The sequence below is a fragment of the Lithobates pipiens genome, unplaced genomic scaffold (assembly GCF_037356315.1).
Source record: "Lithobates pipiens isolate NorthernLeopardFrog02 unplaced genomic scaffold, aLitPip1_a1.2 Scaffold_25, whole genome shotgun sequence".
In the NCBI taxonomy this organism is placed as follows: Eukaryota; Metazoa; Chordata; class Amphibia; order Anura; family Ranidae; genus Lithobates; species Lithobates pipiens.
The window spans coordinates 117,036,481-117,053,959 of record NW_027507787.1 but is presented as its reverse complement, the minus strand read 5'-3'; positions in this window follow the sequence as shown (position 1 = coordinate 117,053,959).

Sequence of the window (17,479 nt, the reverse complement as noted above, 5' to 3'; positions counted from 1 at the left end):
AACGTAGCCAGGGTAAATGCGTCAATGGATATTGCGCGAGAGTCCGTTCGAGTTTGACCCAATCCTTATTAGATTAGTGTACGTGCCAATCTACAAGTCTAGATAAATGACAAGCTAAATGATACTTTTGGATGTCTGGCACTCCCAAACCTCCCATATGTTTAGGTAAAGTCAGACGTTCCCATTTGATTCTAGGTGATTTGGATAGCCAAATGAAATTTCTGCACATGCGTTTATACATTGAGAAAAATGTCGGAGGTAGGGTGATAGGGATAGCTTGAAGTAAATAGAGGAGCCTGGGGAGAACATTCATTTTTAAGATGGCAACCCTCCTGAACCATGAAAAAGGGCCTTTAATCCATTTGAGTAGATCAGCTTGAATTGTGTTAAGTAGGGGTTGGAAATTTTTAGCATATAAGTCTTTAAGATCGGGGGGTATAAGAATGCCGAGATATTTAATGGCCGAACGTTTCCAATCAAATGGGAAATTCTGTTTACATTGTGACACCAGTGAGTATGATAAGGATATATTTAAGGCAGAGGACTTGGAAAAATTTATTTTCAAGTTGGCTAAGTCATGAAATAGTGAAAAATCCGCTAGGAGGTTGGGAATAGTGATAATTGGCTCTGAGAGAAAGGGCAATATATCATCAGCGTAAGCTGCAACTTTGTAACTCTTGTTTTTTATGGTAATACCCTTAATATCCGAATTATCTCTCAATTTACGAAGAAGGGGTTCCATGGTGAGAAGGAAGATCAAAGGTGAGAGTGGGCATCCTTGACGTGTTCCACTGGAAATGGAGAAGGCATTCGATAGGTGGCCATTAACCCTGATTTTAGCTGTGGGGGTTGAATACAGAAGCATGATCATCTGTAGTAGATGTGAAGGCAAACCCACCGCACGTAGAGCCGCCTCCATATAGTCCCAGGCCACTATATCGAACGCCTTCTCCGCATCAAGGGATAAGAAAAAACCAGGTGTAGAGTTATTATGAGAGAGCCAGTGATGGATGTGAAGTGCCTTGATAGTATTGTCCCTGGCTTCCCTGCCAGGGACAAATCCTACCTGATCTAGATTAATCAAAGAGGGCAATAAGGGGGCGATCCGATTCGCAAGGGCTTTGGCATACAGCTTCGCGTCAACATTGAGGAGCGAGATTGGACGATGGTTAGTAACTAACATATGATCTTTGTCAGGCTTGGGTATTAGGGTGATGTGGGCTTCCAGAAGTTCTTTATGAGTCGTGTGAGAAGGTGTAATCGTGTTAAAGGCATTAACCATGCGTGGAATTAAAATGTCTGTGAATGATTTATAATAGCCAACCGTAAAACCGTCTGGACCCGGACTTTTCCCAGGTTTCATTGATTTTAAGGCGTTTAGTGTTTCTTCTACAGTCAGTGGGGAATTTAGGCTAGGGTATTCAGCAGGGTTAATAGGGTCCGGTGAGTATTTTTGTAGAAATTCGTGAATAGCAGTCTTGCGATCAGTCGGTGTAGCAATCGATTGTGCGTTAGGGAGGTTATAAAGGTTAGAAAAGTAATTTACGAATTGGTTCGCAATTTCATCCGTCTTAGAGAACACCTTGCCGGATGCATCCTTAATAGAGCGGATGTTAAAACGAGCTTTCTGAGTTTGTAGGGCTCTAGCTAACAATTTGCCAGATTTATTTCCAGATTCGTAAAAAACTTTTTGGGATAATGCGAATTTACGATTCATTTTTTTATAGATTTCTTCTAGAAGAGCCTCTCTGGCCAACGTTAATTCCATCAGTGTTTCCACGGCTTGTGAGGCCTTGTGTTTTTTTTCCAAGTCCTGTATACGTCTGGTCAGGTCATCAATGTGTGTCTTTCTAATTTTGTGACGTCGAGCTGCTAGGGAGATAATTTCTCCCCTGAGTACACATTTATGTGCCACCCACAGCAGATCTGGTTGTGAGTCAGCGGGGGAGTTTTCAGAGAAATAGTTTGTCAGACATTTGGATAGTTTTTGAACAATATCTAGATCGGTGAGAAGCGAGTTGTCAAGGCGCCAAATAGATGAACGAGGTGTGGATGCGGGGAGAGAGAGTGTCATAGAGATTGGGTTATGATCAGATAAAATCATTGGGTCAATAGTGGCTTTGGACAGATAAGGTAGTTCGGATTGAGAAATAAATAGCTAGTCAAGTCGCGAATATTTGGTATGAGGTGGGGAGTAAAAAGTAAAATTTTTCGTGTTTGGGTGCAATGTACGCCATGAATCATGTAATAGGAGATCATGAAATTGGGATTTAATTGCACGGAGGGCCCTGTATGTTAAAGTGGAGAAACCATTGGAAGTGTCCAAAGAAGGGTTCAAAGCTATGTTGAAGTCGCCACCTAACACAAGAAAACCATTTTGGAACATAGTCAGTTGTTGGAGAGTGTTGCGAAAAAAAGTAACTTGATGGGAGTTAGGTGCATAAATATTAGCAATAGTAATATGTCTATTAGCAAACGTGCCTTTCAGAAAAAGAAACCTACCGTGAGTGTCTATTTGAGAATCCGTGATTTGGATTGGACAATTGCGGGAGATCAATATGGAGACTCCTTTTGATTTAGCCTCAATATTGGGAGCATGGTAGACCGTGGGAAAGTATTTGTTTTATAGTTTGGGGACTGTATCAGTTCTAAAGTGTGTTTCTTGTATAAGCGCGATATGAGCCTTAGAATGTTTTAGCGAAGAAAGCAAGTTTGTTCTTTTCTCGGGTATATTGAGACCATGCATATTAATGGAGCATATTTTGAGATGGGTAAGCGGTGGATCTGTACAGGACTGGAACTCGTGTGTATTTGGAGTTGAAAGGCAGTATCGATAAGTGAATGCAGGGATATGTGGGAGAGAATATAACTCTAAACCGATGAGGCAGTGGGGAAGGTAATCCCCACTATCTCCAATATGAGAAGATCGGTATATGTACAGCGTGGCAATGACAAGTCCACTCAGTAATGAATGAGGTTGCCAAGTGCCACAACTGTATGGGGGTTGGCTGAAGCCAGACCAGGGATGAGGTGTGAGAAATAGGGAGATTCAGCTATCTCCCGACCTTAGAAATAATAAATGATGGAGGAAATTCACCCAAAATATTAGTTAGGTAATTTGTTGGGGATCATCATAAGTATTGGGAGAAATTAAAAGAGCATTTTAAAAGCAAAAGGTATTATGATAGTGGCATAAAGACATAAGTATGCAGCTAAATATAAAAAGTACAGAATCATTGAACATAAAAACAGTCTATATTAAACCTTCTATATTACCAGTGCTTATGGGAGAGGAGGAAACAGAAGCAAATATAAGTGTGGTGAGAGAGGGAGCTCCCCCCCGATACCTTATCCAGTAGGAAGAGATATGGCAGTTCAACTTGTAAATACTTGCAGCAGCAGTAAAAAGAAAAACAGTTTAGGTCAATAGTGGATGTGTCTAGTACTTTCCTGTTTTTAGTTTGCGTCCCTTTCCGATCTCTCTCCTTCATCTCCCTTTTCTTTTGGATATAGAGTTCAGCAGTATGGTATATAGTAGGAGCATGGTAAAGTAAGTGGCAGTCCGAGGGTGGTAGAGTATTATGAGCGCAAAATCTTGCTTCCCCCGTAAACATTCAGAGAGGTGAGAGGTCCGGTAGAGGCGAGGTCAGGCAGGGAAGTGTAGGTAAATGGCAATATTGCATAAAATATATCACTTCAGAAAGTATTCGGATGCGGCGGCAGCAATCCTGTATCATTGCCGTTCCGGGTCGCATTCAGGAAGCTGGATACAATAGGTCAGCGGAGACCACCGCAGAGCATTGTGGTAGCTGTAGTTTACAGTCATGGCCATGAATTGTACTAGAGACGCAATCTGAGAGCAGAGGCAGAGGCAGGGAAAGAGCTTGACAAGTTAGAGACTGTAGTAGAAGCAATGTTTTAGAAAAGCGAGTGGAGTATACATAAAAATAAAAATGAACCATCAGTTGTCCCATGGAAGCTAAGGTGACCAAAATAACATAACGTGTAATGACTCCACATAACAAAGCAGGAGACATTTTAGCGGATCTGAATTGAGAAGCAAAAAAGGAAAAACAAGTCTTATTCACCGAACGTGAAGGAAAGTATAGATCAAGAGAATGATATTAGAGTCAGCGATCTCTTCTAGCCCTCCTTGAGCTGGGTGGATGGAACGGGCTGCGAGTGCGGCCGTAGCTCCTAGGTGTACTGCGGCTGTCTGCGGTGGATGGAGATCTGGGCCTTCTCAGATTATGGTCTTGTGCCTCCATAGGTTCGGCGGGTGGCAGATCCTTGTGCACCGCTGAGCGACAGAAGTCTGCAAGCCAATTAGGCACATCAACCAAAGGGATGTTTAGTGATCGACAGAATTGAGGCAAATCCTCAGGAACTCTGAGAAGCGCGGTGCGGCCCTGTACCGAGGCCGCCAAGCAGAATGGAAATTTCCATTTGTAGGTTATGCCATGAGAACGAAGAGTATCCAGTAACGGGCTGAGATCTCTGCGGTGTTGCAACGTAATACTAGAGAGATCCTGATAAATCTGTATAGCCGTACCTGCATGTGTGATTTGTGGTATGCCTCTCGCTTGCTTAAGGATTTCTTCCTTAAGTTTAAAATCAGTTAAACAGCACACGATATCTCGTGGGGGGTCAGTGTCCCTTCCTTTAGGTTTAAGAGCGCGATGGATCCTAGCCATTTCGATGGGCGTCTGAGGTGGCCTATTAAGTAGGTTATTAAAGATGGACGTCACAGCCTGTGGTAAACTATCACCCTCGATCGCTTCAGGAAGACCCCTGACTCTTAAGTTATGTCTTCTTCCCCTGTTGTCGAGGTCTTCCAGGTGGATATGAATTGCCCTGAGTTGGAGGGTATGTGTGTCCACATGATGGGTCATCTTCCGCAGCTGTGCCTCTTGTTTGTGAACATTGTCTTCCACCTCGACCATCCTGTCAGATAGGGAACGGATGTCTAATCTGAGCTCTGAAATGGCGGCTGACAAGGTATCCTTTATGTCAGCCGCAATGGTTTTAAGATCGTGGATGCTGAGCTGAGGTTGAGAGTGCGGTGTGGCTCGATCCATGCTCTCTTCACTGGCAGACACATGAGGAGCTAGAGCCGGCGGGGTGTCACTCGGCGAAGGCGCTTCAGATCTTGGGTGGCTGTTGTTAGCGGTAGCCATGTTCCCTCTATTCGTCCAGAATAGAGCCGGGATAGTGGTGCTAGAACCACTCGAATTCCTACGAGGGGAGCGGGATCTGGAAGCAGAGGACGTCCGCGAAGCAGTCCCCATTAAGTAGCGAGGTGGGGTAGGTAAAAGACCTCCGTTAGTCAGCTAAAAGGTCGTGAGGTAGCAGGAGCTTAGGATCTAAGCGTCCATCTTCTAGTCCAGCCAGGCCACGCCCCCTGGAATCTTTTTTTAATTTAAAAAAAGGACTTTTGCAATGGTGCGTGTGTCTTTAACTATTTTTTAAACATTCTTTGTGAAATGGTAGGGGTACTTTTGTACCCCCTTACCATTTCAAACAGGGGAGGTGGGATCCGGGGGTCCCCTTGTTAAAGGGGGCTTCCAGATTCTGATAAGCCCCCAGCCCGCAGACCCCCACAACCACCAGCCAGGGTTGTGGGAATGAGGCCCTTGTCCTCAACAACATGGGGACAAGGTGTTGAGGGCATGCGGCCTGGTACGGTTCAGGGGGGGGGGCGCTCTCTCATCCCCCCTCTTTTCCTGCCACCTGCCTGGTTGCGTGTTCAGATAAAGGGTCTGGTATGTATTTTTAGGGGGAACTCCACGCCATTTTTTTTTTTTACATTTGGGTGGAGTTCCCCTGAAAATCCATGACAACCCTGAGGGGTCTGGTATGGATATTTGGGGGGAACCCCACGTCATTTTTTATTTTTTTATTTGACGCAGGTTTCCCCTTAATAACCATACCAGACCTGAAAGGCCTGGTATTTGAATTTGGGGGAACCTCACACTTTTTTTTTTTTAATCAATGACTTTCAATGACTGTTCTCTGTATTACGGGGAGCCGACAATTAGTGATGGACGAACTTCAGACGGGACGTTTCGTGAACGCGGACCGTGAACGCGGCCGATAGTTCGCGAACCGTAACGTTCGCGGCAGACCCCATTGACTTCAATGGGAGGCGAACTTTGCAAACCTACAGATCAAATTGGCAGCCACAAAATAATTACTAGCTGTGCAAACATAGTCCCACCACATGGCCAATGACATAACACGTGTATGAGGTGAATCTGGGATCGACAACTACAAGCATTCTTTTTTTATATGTGAAATTGCTGTGACAACTCAGGACTGTGGAGCGCATTAAGGCAATGGAGGAGATGGAAGGTCAGGCTAGGCAAAGAAGAGGGTGCAGGAGATGATCACCAGCAGCGTGACATACAGCAATGACACCTGCACCGTGATAGAGTGATCTGACACCAGCACCGTGATAGAGAGGACTGACATCAGCAGCGTGACATACAGCAATGACACCAGCACCGTGATAGAGTGATCTGACACCAGCACCATGATAGAGGGCACTGACATCAGCAGCGTGACATAAAGCACTAACACCAGCACCGTGATATACAGCACTGACAGCAGAACCGTGATAGAGAGCACTGACATCAGCAGTGTGACATACAGCTATGACACCAGCACCGTGATAGAGAGCACTGACATCAGCAGGCGTGACATAAAGCACTGACACCAGCACCGTGATATACAGCACTGACAGCAGCACCGTGATAGAGAGCACTGAAATCAGCAGCGTGACATACAGCAATGACACCTGCACCGTGATAGAGTTATCTGACACCAGCACCGTGATAGAGAGCACTGACATCAGCAGCGTGACATAAAGCACTAACACCAGCACCATGATATACAGCACTGACACCAGCACCATGATATACAGCACTGGCACCTGCACCGTAAGCAGCCCCAGGAGGAAGTCAGCATAGCACAGGGATGGTGGGAGCCCCTCATAATGAGCATAGCACAGGGATGGTGGGAGCTCCTCATAATGAGCATAGCACAGGGATGGTGGGAGCCCCTCATAATATGCACAGCAGAGGTACAGCCCCAGGCGGAAGTCAGCACAGCAGAGGGATGGTGGGAGCCCCTCATAATAAGCAGCCCCAGGAGGATGTCAGCATAGCACAGGGATGGTGGGAGCCCCTCATAATAAGCAGCCCCAGGAGGAAGTCTTCACAGCACAGGGATGGTGGGAGCCCCTCATAATAAGCAGCCCCAGGAGGATGTCAGCATAGCACAGGGATGGTGGGAGCCCCTCATAATAAGCAGCCCCAGGAGGAAGTCAGCACAGCACAGGGATGGTGGGAGCCCCTCATAATGAGCATAGCACAGGGATGGTGGGAGCCCCTCATAATATGCACAGCAGAGGTACAGCCCCAGGAGGAAGTCAGCACAGCACAGGGATGGTGGGAGCCCCTCATAATAAGCAGCCCCAGGAGGAAGTCAGCACAGCACAGGGATGGTGGGAGCCCCTCATAATAAGCAGCCACAGTAGAAATATGACACCGCTCAACCTCTTCAAACAGGAGGGTACGGGCATATAGTACGGTGTGCTTTTTTTGGACAAGGAAGTGAGACAAATGAAGAAAGAAGGTCTGTGTGCTCGATTAAAAAAATTGTTTATAGACATATACATGGTCTACTGGTCACATGTGTTGAATTCCACCGAGATCCATGCCTCATTCAGTTTTAGAAATTTGAGGTAGTTAACACTGTCGTGAGCTAGGCGAGTACGCTTATCGGTCACGATCCCCCTGCTGCGCTGAACGTCCTTTCGGACAAGACACTGGACGAGGGGCAAGCCAACAGTTCGACTGCAAATTGGGCAAGCTCTGGCCAGAGGTCAAGCCTGCCCACCCAGTAGTCCAGGGGTTCATCACTCCTCAGAGCGTCCACATTGGCCGTTAACCCGATGTAGTCGGACACCTGGCGGTCTAGGCGTTCCCTGATGCTGGATCCGGATGACACCTGTCAATGGGTCAGCTGAAAGAATGACCTCATATCCGAAGTCACCAACACATCTTCAAACCAGCCTCTTCTTGCAGGCGCTGTTGGATTGGTACCCGCAACTCTTTCTCTGGGAGTGGGAATTGCTCCTCTGCCAGTGCATGCAAAAGCAGAATGCAGCATTTCTCCAAGCAAGGCTTGGAAGTGCTTCATTCTGACAGCCCTCTGTGACGGCGGTAACATTTCCGCCATTTTGTGTATGTACCGGGGGTCTAAGTACGTTGCCACCCAGTACTGGTCCTTGACCCTTATGCTTTTTATACGGGGGTCCCTATTAAAACACTGGAGCATGAAGGCCCCCATTTTCACTAAACTGGAAACGGTGTGGTGGCCTGGCTCCTGCTCATCATCCAGGATAATGTCGTCCTCTTCATTCTCCCCTCCCCATCCACGCACAACAACAGGGATCCCAGAAAGGTTGAAAGCATGCTCTTCTTGCTCCTCCTCATCCGCCCTGGCACCATCCTCCTCTGACTCCTCTTCAGACTCCGGTTTTTCACTTGTCTCAGATAGAGTAGCCCCCCCTGGGAATTCATCCAGCATTGCGACTTCCTCATCTTCCCGCTCCTGCTCCTCCACAGCTTGATCAATGACACGACCCAATGCACGCTCCATAAAGAAGGCATAAGGTACCATGTCACTGATGGCGCCATGGCTGCGACTGACCAGTTTGGTGATCTCCTCAAATGGCCGCAGAAGTCTGCATGCGTTGCGCATGAGCAGCCACTGGCACGGTGAAAAAAAACCCAGCTCCCTAGAACATGTTCTGCCGCAGAGTTCATGCAGGCAGACGTTAACTGCACGTTTCTGCTGGAGCAGCCTATCAAGCATATAGAAGGTTGAGTTCCATCGCCTCAGGCAATCGCAAATAAGACGTCTGACCAGCAGATTGTGTCACCGCTGAATGTCAGCAAGGCGAGCCATGGCCGTGTAAGATCTTCTGAAATGGGCCGAGATTTTCCTTGCCTGCCGCAAGATGTCCTGGACCCCAGGGTATTTGACAACGAATCGCTGCACGACCAAGTTTAAGACGTGTGCCATGCATGGCACATGCGTCATTTTGCCCTGTTTCAATGCGCTAAGCAGATTGGCACCGTTGTCACACACCATTTTACCAACTGTCAAATTGAGCGGTGTTAGCCACTGATCTGCCTGTGAACGCAAAGCTGAAAGGAGTGCCGGGCCAGTGTGACTTTTGGCTTCCAGGCACAACAGACGCAGCACGGCATGGCAACGTCTCACCTGGCATGTCGAATAGGTTCTGGGGAGCTTGGGTGGTACAGCGGAAGAGACGTTAGCAGCGGAAAAGGAGGAGTCAGCCGAGGAGGAGAGGGAGGAGGATGGAGTAGGAGGAGGAGGAGAAGAAGAGCCAGGCCTGCATGCAATCCATGGTGGTAAAACCAAATCTACATGGGTGCCACGGGTTACATGCTTGACGGCTGTCAGAAGGTTCACCCAGTGGGCAGTAAAAGTGATATACCTTCCCTGCCCGTGTTTGCTAGACCACGTGTCGGTGGTCAGATGTATCTTGGCACCGACACTGTGTGCCAGAGATACATTCACTTGCCGCTGAACATGGCCATATAGCTCTGGGATGCCCTTCTCTGAGAAATCTTCCTTCCTGGGACCTTCCATTGTGGTGTTCCAATGGCCACAAATTTTCGAAAGGCCTCCGAGTCCACCAGTTTATATGGCAGTAGTTGACGGGCTATCGGTTCTGACAAGCCAGCCGTCAACCGTTGGGCAAGAGGGTTATCCGGCGTCATCATCATTTTTTTACGCTCGAACATTAGGCCCACGGAAGCCTGCCTTTTTGCAGAAAAACGTGAGCTTGGCGTGATGGAAGGTGGAGTGGAGGACAATTGTGAGGAGAGAAGAGAAGGAGAAGTAGAAGACGAGGCTGGACGGTGAGAGCCTGGAGTGTGGCTTTGTGTGTTCCATTGCTCCCACTGGGCTTGGTGATGGCTGCTCATGTGCCTTCTTAAGGCGGTCGTCCCTAGGTGAGTGTTGGGCTTACCGCGACTAATGCGTTGACTGCAAAGATTGCAGATGGCAACGCTATTGTCAGCAGCGGACACGTTAAAAAAAGCCCACACTGCGGAGCCGTGTGCCGGTTTCCTGGGAGCGCCAGATGTGACCGTACATGGTCGATGACTCGCTCCTGATACATTTGCAGTCTTCTTTGTCCCTCCTGTGCAATGTAAGTTATTCCTGCTTCTCCTCCCTATCTGCTGGTCCATATCTCCCTCTGAACTCCCCTCCTCTTCCTCTCTTGTGGGCACCCACGTGACATCACTAGACACGTCATCATCGACGTCACCTTCCCCACCGCTATAAGTAGAGATCTCGGAGTAGGTAGCAACAGCGGGGAACAACCTCCTCCTTGGGCTGATCTGGGTACTGTCGTCAGACTGCTGATTAGCGGTTCTTGCTACCTCCTCTTCCTGATCCAATACCAAGAGTGGCTGCGCATCAGAAATGTCTTGATATGGATCGGAAAATAATTCCTGTGACTCAAGCGGAAGGTATGTGGTGGTGGTGGTGGTGGTGGTGGTGGTGGTGTTGTTGATGGTAGTGTCTTTGGGGGTGCACATAGCAGAGAGTGAAGAAGAGGGTGCAGATCGAGAGGATGAGGAGGGTGCAGAAGAGTAAGGCTGAGTGAGCCACTCAACCAAGTCTGGTGCGTCCTTTAAAGTAATTGAACGCACCTTCTGCAACTTCCCACTTTGGCTCAAGCCTGTTGCTCCTGCCCTACCCCTACCACCCCTGCGGAAGGGCCTGCCTCTTCCTCTGCCTGTCATTTTTTAAATGACCCTGTGTCAAAACTCTCAGTCCCTATACTGATAAAGGACTACTGCAGCAGAAGGGCAGCAGTCAGCAGTAGTGCACCTCAACCCTATGTATTGTGGACCTATACCAGTCCTTAAGGAATAGCAGACTGTACCTCACTCAACCCTATCTACTGTAGTACCCTATACCTTACCAGTCCTTATAAGGACCTTTGTGGAACAAGTAGGTTGTGAATGATTAGCAGACTGTACCTCAGTCCCTATACTGATAAAGGACTACTGCAGCAGAAGGGCAGCAGTCAGCGGTAGTGCACCTCAACCCTATGTATTGTGGACCTATACCAGTCCTTAAGGAATAGCAGACTGTACCTCACTCAACCCTATGTACTGTAGTACCCTAGATCTTACCAGTCCTTATAAGGACCTTTGTGGAACTAGTAGGTTGTGAATGATTAGCAGACTGTACCTCAGTCCCTATACTGATAAAGGACTACTGCAGCAGAAGGGCAGCAGTCAGCAGTAGTGCACCTCAACCATATATAAATTGTGGACCTATACCAGTCCTTAAGGAATAGCAGACTGTACTTCACCCAACCCTATGTACTTTAGTACCCTAGACCTTACCAGTCCTTCTAAGGACCTTTGTGGAACTAGTAGGTTGTGAATGATTAGCAGACTGTACCTCAGTCCCTATACTGATAAAGGACTACTGCAGCAGAAGGGCAGCAGTCAAGTATAATATTCTTTCTATATTTGGAAGAAAGAATATTATACGTGTACAAGCCTATTACCATACCAGTCCTGAAAAGAACCTTTGTGGTCCTAATAGTAACAGCTACTGATTAAACTAACTGTCCCTCACTGCCTCACACACAGCTTCCTGCCTGTCCCTATTTAAACTGACAAAACAGAGGCTGCTGGAACAATAACTTGAATAGCACTTTTGTGGACCTAATAGTAACAGCTTATGATTAAACTGACTGTCCCTGCAGCACACAGTGTCCTGTCCCTTTCTCTACACTGACAAAAGACACTCAGGCTGCTGCAACAATCACTAGCACAGCAGTGCCTCAAACCTATATCCTGAACTACACCTAAGACCTATACCATAATACCAGTCCTTAAAAGAACTTTTGTCGACCTAATAGCTAGCGATTTGGCTCACTGAAGTCTCTCTCTGCTCCACACAGCAACCTCTCCCTATAGTGACAGTAGAAAGAATGTAAAATGGCCGTCGGATCGGGTCTATTTATAAGTTAGGAGGAATGTTCAAGTGTCCATGTGCTGTAATGTCTCAATTGGCTGTCCTGTACCCCATGATGGATGTGTCATCATAGGTCAAAGTTCTTTTACACAGTAATCACGGAAGTCCGCCGGGCGAACGGCGGCAATAGTCCGCCAGTCGGGCGGACCGCGAACAGCTGAAATTTGCCGTGAAACGACCGCCGGGCGAACCGTTCGGCCATCCCTACTTGCTACGGCCCCTCGAGTCTTCACAAAGATTCTGGACCCTCTCTTGGCAAACCTAAGAGCTCAGGGTATAGCCGTCATGGCTTATCTAGACGATTTGCTTCTCATGGAGAAAACAGTAGCGTTCCTGAACCACAGCGTTACCAGAACACTAGAACACCTGGAACGCCTAGGTTGGATTATAAACCTAGAAAAGTTGTCCCTACAGCCTGCCACCAGGTTGGAATACCTGGGTATGATCATCGACACCGCTCAGGGCAAGGTGTTTCTTCCAAGGCCATTGGGGATCTGGTGCGCCTAATTCTGGGCAGAAGATCTTCCCCCATTTGATTGTGCATGAGACTGTTAGGGAAAATGGTCGCCTCCTTCGAGGCCGTACCATTCGCCCAGTTCCACTCAAGGCCTCTGCAAAGATGCATCCTTGCGGCTTGGAACAGGAAGCCCCAATCCTTGGATCTTCCTATGCGTCTATCCCCAGGGACACGCAAGAGTCTCGTCTGGTGGTTACAAACCAAGAATTTGCTGAAGTGCAAAACTTTTCTTCCTCTTCCATGGAAGATTATCACGACAGATGCCAGCCTGAGAGGCTGGGGAGCAGTGTTGGAGGAGATGTGCTCGCAGGGGAAATGGTCTGCGATCGGGAAGCTATTGCCCATAAATGTCTTGGAGATCCGGGCAGTTTATATGGCTCTCATAAAGTGGTCTTACAGACTACGGGGTCTCCCTGTTCGGGTTCAGTCTGACAATGCCACAGCAGTGGCTTATATCAATCACCAGGGCGGTACCAGGAGTCTGGTTGCGCAAAAAGAGGTGAATCGCATACTTGTCTGGGCAGAAAAGCATGTCCCGTGTCTTTCTGCAGTCTTCATTCCAGGAGTGGAAAATTGGCAGGCGGATTTTCTGAGCCGCCAGCAGTTGTGCCCAGGAGAATGGGCTCTGCACCCCAACGTGTTTCGGAACATATGTCACAGGTGGGGTACTCCAGACGTAGATCTGTTTGCGTCCAGGTTCAACAGGAAACTGGACAATTTTGTGTCAAGGACAAGAGATGCACTTGCTCAGGGGTCAGATGTTCTGACAGTTCCCTGGGATCAGTACAATCTTATTTATGCCTTCCCCCCGTGCCCGCTTCTGTTGCGGTTCCTGGGAAGAGTCAAGAGGGAGACAAAATCGGTCCTTTTGGTAGCCCCGGCTTGGCCCAGGCGACCATGGTACGCAGAGATCATGAGGTTGGCAGTAGGCAGGCCATGGATCCTCCCTCTCCGGCCAGATCTGCTCTCACAGGGTCCAATTTACCATCCTGCTTTACACAGTCTGAATTTGACGGTTTGGCTGCTGGGACCCACATTCTGAGAGACCGTGGCCTTTTCGGGGCCAGTCCTTTCTACTCTGGTCAATGCCAGAAAGCTGGCCTCCAGGCTTATTTATTACAAAATCTGGAGGGCATATGTTTCCTGGTGTGAACTCAGGGAATGGCATCCTAGAAAGTATGTCATTAGCAGGATCTTGGCCTTTCTCCAGTCAGGCCTAGAAATGAATTTGGCCATAAGCACTATCAAGGTGCAGATTTTGGCATTGTCAGTGTTTTTTCAGAAGCCACTTGCATCGCATTCCCTGGTGCGGGCTTTCATCCAGGGGGCCATGTGGATAAGACCGCCAGTCAAACCTCCGGTATGCCCATAGGATCTGAATTTGGTTCTCTTGGCTTTGCAGGGGCAACCATTTGAACCTTTGCATCTGGCTTCATTAGTTCTCCTGACTAAATAATTGGTTTTCTTGGTAGCCATATCCACAGCTAGAAGAGTATCAGAGCTAGCAGCTCTTTCCAGCAAAGAGCCGTATCTAATTATTCATAAGGACCGGGTGGTCATGCGTCCCAACAGGTCATTTCTACCTAAGGTGGTTTCGGGATTCCATTTGAATCAAGATGTAATCCTACCATCCTTTTTTTCCGGGCCCACAGTCCACAGAAGAAGAATCTTTGCACACTTTGGATGTGGTTAGAGCAATCAGTATTTGTAGTCAGAGTCTTCAAGCGGGAAATGCGATACTCCTAAGAACCAAGGCCTGAGGTGTGCCTTGGCCTAGCTGGTCAGTATGCCTGAGAAGAGGGCATACCCTGAATGTAAGAATAAGAACAAAATACTATGAGAATGTATGAAACTGGGGAACGGGTGGGTGGGAACTCAGAAATCCCAACGACACTGGCCCTGCCAGAGGAGGAGGTTTAAATAGCCCTCTCAGGCTCCTCCTACAAATACAGGCTGGCCTGCGGCCAGCCTTCAACTTGTAGTCAGAGTCTTCAAGCGGGAAATGCGATACTCCTAAGAACCAAGGCCTGAGGTGTGCCTTGGCCTAGCTGGTCAGTATGCCTGAGAAGAGGGCAAAAAGACACAAAGTTTAGGTGAAGAAGGGAAGGTAATGAACCATCACGGATAAAGGTGTGCTCCCGGACGGCAGCAGTACATATCCAGCAAGTAACCGAAAGTGTTCGTAATGGCAAAAGAACACACCAACTCCTGACTTGACGATGAGAAGGAACCACCTATCGAACCTGTGACGCTTCCCTGGACCCAACTGAACATCCCCTGAAAGATTGAATTGCGCCGGATGCCCGTGACACCCAGACCCGAGAATGAACTGCTTGAGAAATGAGAGGATACGAGAGGGGAAAGGAACAAGGCCTGGCCCGAGTAAACCCCTGCAAAAGATGGCGAAATACCCCAATGAACACCAGTGAAATAGCCCAGAGACATACCCCCCCAAGAGGGTGAGTGGCAAAAAAGACCACTAGCAGGAGTGCGAAAAGATGGAAACATGATGGATGTGACGGAGTAAGCTGATAAGGCCCATGCACCATAGCAATAATACTGTCAACCTGGAGAAACCGGACGCAGGACCCAGGTCCCACCGGATACAATCGGGTCATGCTACAGCCTGAACCCAACAGCTGGGACAGAAACCTGAACCAAGGAGGGCCAAACTCCCTCCTGGGGAAATAGTCCCCATGGCATGATAGACATACCCAAGCCCCCCCTACTTAGAACAAGCTGGGGATCGGAAAAAGACGACTGGACTGATGTCCCTAAGTGGAACTCCAGGCAATAAGTTCAAACAAGATCAGAGCCAAAAGTGCAATCCAAACCATTATGACAACTGCCCAACCTACCCCCCAAGGACCATCACGGGAACGTGGCTTAACAAACATCCTGAGAGAGACTATACATCCCTGGGCAGTAACCAGGGCCTCAACACAACAGGACATCAACTGAAGGAACATTTTCGACTGCTTCTGACCCAAGGGTGAGCCCAGTGGTGACAAGACATCAGCACCAATCAACTAGCCCCTAACAACGGCCGGGCTGAAGGAAGTGATAGCAAGCATGGATGATATCAGTATGGATGCCAAGACGGCCCCAACCTGAAACACAAACTAGCGAAATGACAGACAAACCAGACATGAGAACAACAATACCCTCCTGCCTAACTAAGAATGAAACATGAGCAGAAAAGTCAAGACCACTGCGCGTAAAAGAAACCTGACGGACGGACCCCCCCACCCACATGTAAGCGGTAAGTGAGCCCGAGTAACCTGCAGAGCAGAGACAGGTAACTAACTGAAAACTCAGGGCTAGTGTACCCACAGGCAATGGTGGGTAGTCGTATAGATGTGATGAATGAACATGCAATGTATGACGTATGGTATACGGGCGAGAAGATTGTGGACAACAATCAATTAATAAACAAAACCTCAGCCCGTATGGATCTATAGACGTGACAGATCCTGACGTGTGAGCCCTAGCTACCTGACTAGGGTTGCCACCTTTTCTTCAAGCCAAACCCGAACACTTTCACGGCGTACGGCAATTTTTTTGTATTACACTCTATAGGATTGTAAAATACCTGGGACACCTTTTTGGTTACCCAAAGAGAGTAATAATGAGCTGTTCTATGGTGAACAGTGGCTGTGGCCAAATTGCATTAACGGGGGGAGGGTGGGGGGGACTTAAAGGGGCATGGTTAAACAAAAGCATTTGTGTACCCAAAAAATATGATTTGATTAATAAAAGAAATGTCAGTTAAAATATGAAACTAGCCTACCTTAAAATTGGACACTGTCAGCCAGTAGGACAGTGGATGGTATCAGTAGAGCAGTGGACGGTGTCGGTGGGGCAGTGGACGGTGTCGGTGGGGCAGTGGACGGTGTCGGTGGGGCAGTGGACGGTGTCGGTGGGGCAGTGGACGGTGTCGGTGGGGCAGTGGACGGTGTCGGTGGGGCAGTGGACGGTGTCGGTGGGGCAGTGGACGGTGTCGGTGGGGCAGTGGACGGTGTCGGTGGGGCAGAGGACGGTGTCGGTGGGGCAGAGGACGGTGTCGGTGGGGCAGTGGACGGTGTCGGTGGGGCAGAGGACGGTGTCGGTGGGGCAGAGGACGGTGTCGGTGGGGCAGAGGACGGTGTCGGTGGGGCAGAGGACGGTGTCGGTGGGGCAGAGGACGGTGTCGGTGGGGCAGAGGACGGTGTCGGTGGGGCAGAGGACGGTGTCGGTGGGGCAGAGGACGGTGTCGGTGGGGCAGAGGACGGTGTCGGTGGGGCAGTGGACGGTGTCGGTGGGGCAGTGGACGGTGTCGGTGGGGCAGTGGACGGTGTCGGTGGGGCAGTGGACGGTGTCGGTGGGGCAGTGGACGGTGTCGGTGGGGCAGTGGACGGTGTCGGTGGGGCAGTGGACGGTGTCGGTGGGGCAGTGGACGGTGTCGGTGGGGCAGTGGACGGTGTCGGTGGGGCAGTGGACGGTGTCGGTGGGGCAGTGGACGGTGTCGGTGGGGCAGTGGACGGTGTCGGTGGGGCAGTGGACGGTGTCGGTGGGGCAGTGGACGGTGTCGGTGGGGCAGTGGACGGTGTCGGTGGGGCAGTGGACGGTGTCGGTGGGGCAGAGGACGGTGTCGGTGGGGCAGAGGACGGTGTCGGTGGGGCAGTGGACGGTGTCGGTGGGGCAGTGGACGGTGTCGGTGGGGCAGAGGACGGTGTCGGTGGGGCAGAGGACGGTGTCGGTGGGGCAGAGGACGGTGTCGGTGGGGCAGTGGACGGTGTCGGTGGGGCAGTGGACGGTGTCGGTGGGGCAGTGGACGGTGTCGGTGGGGCAGTGGACGGTGTCGGTGGGGCAGTGGACGGT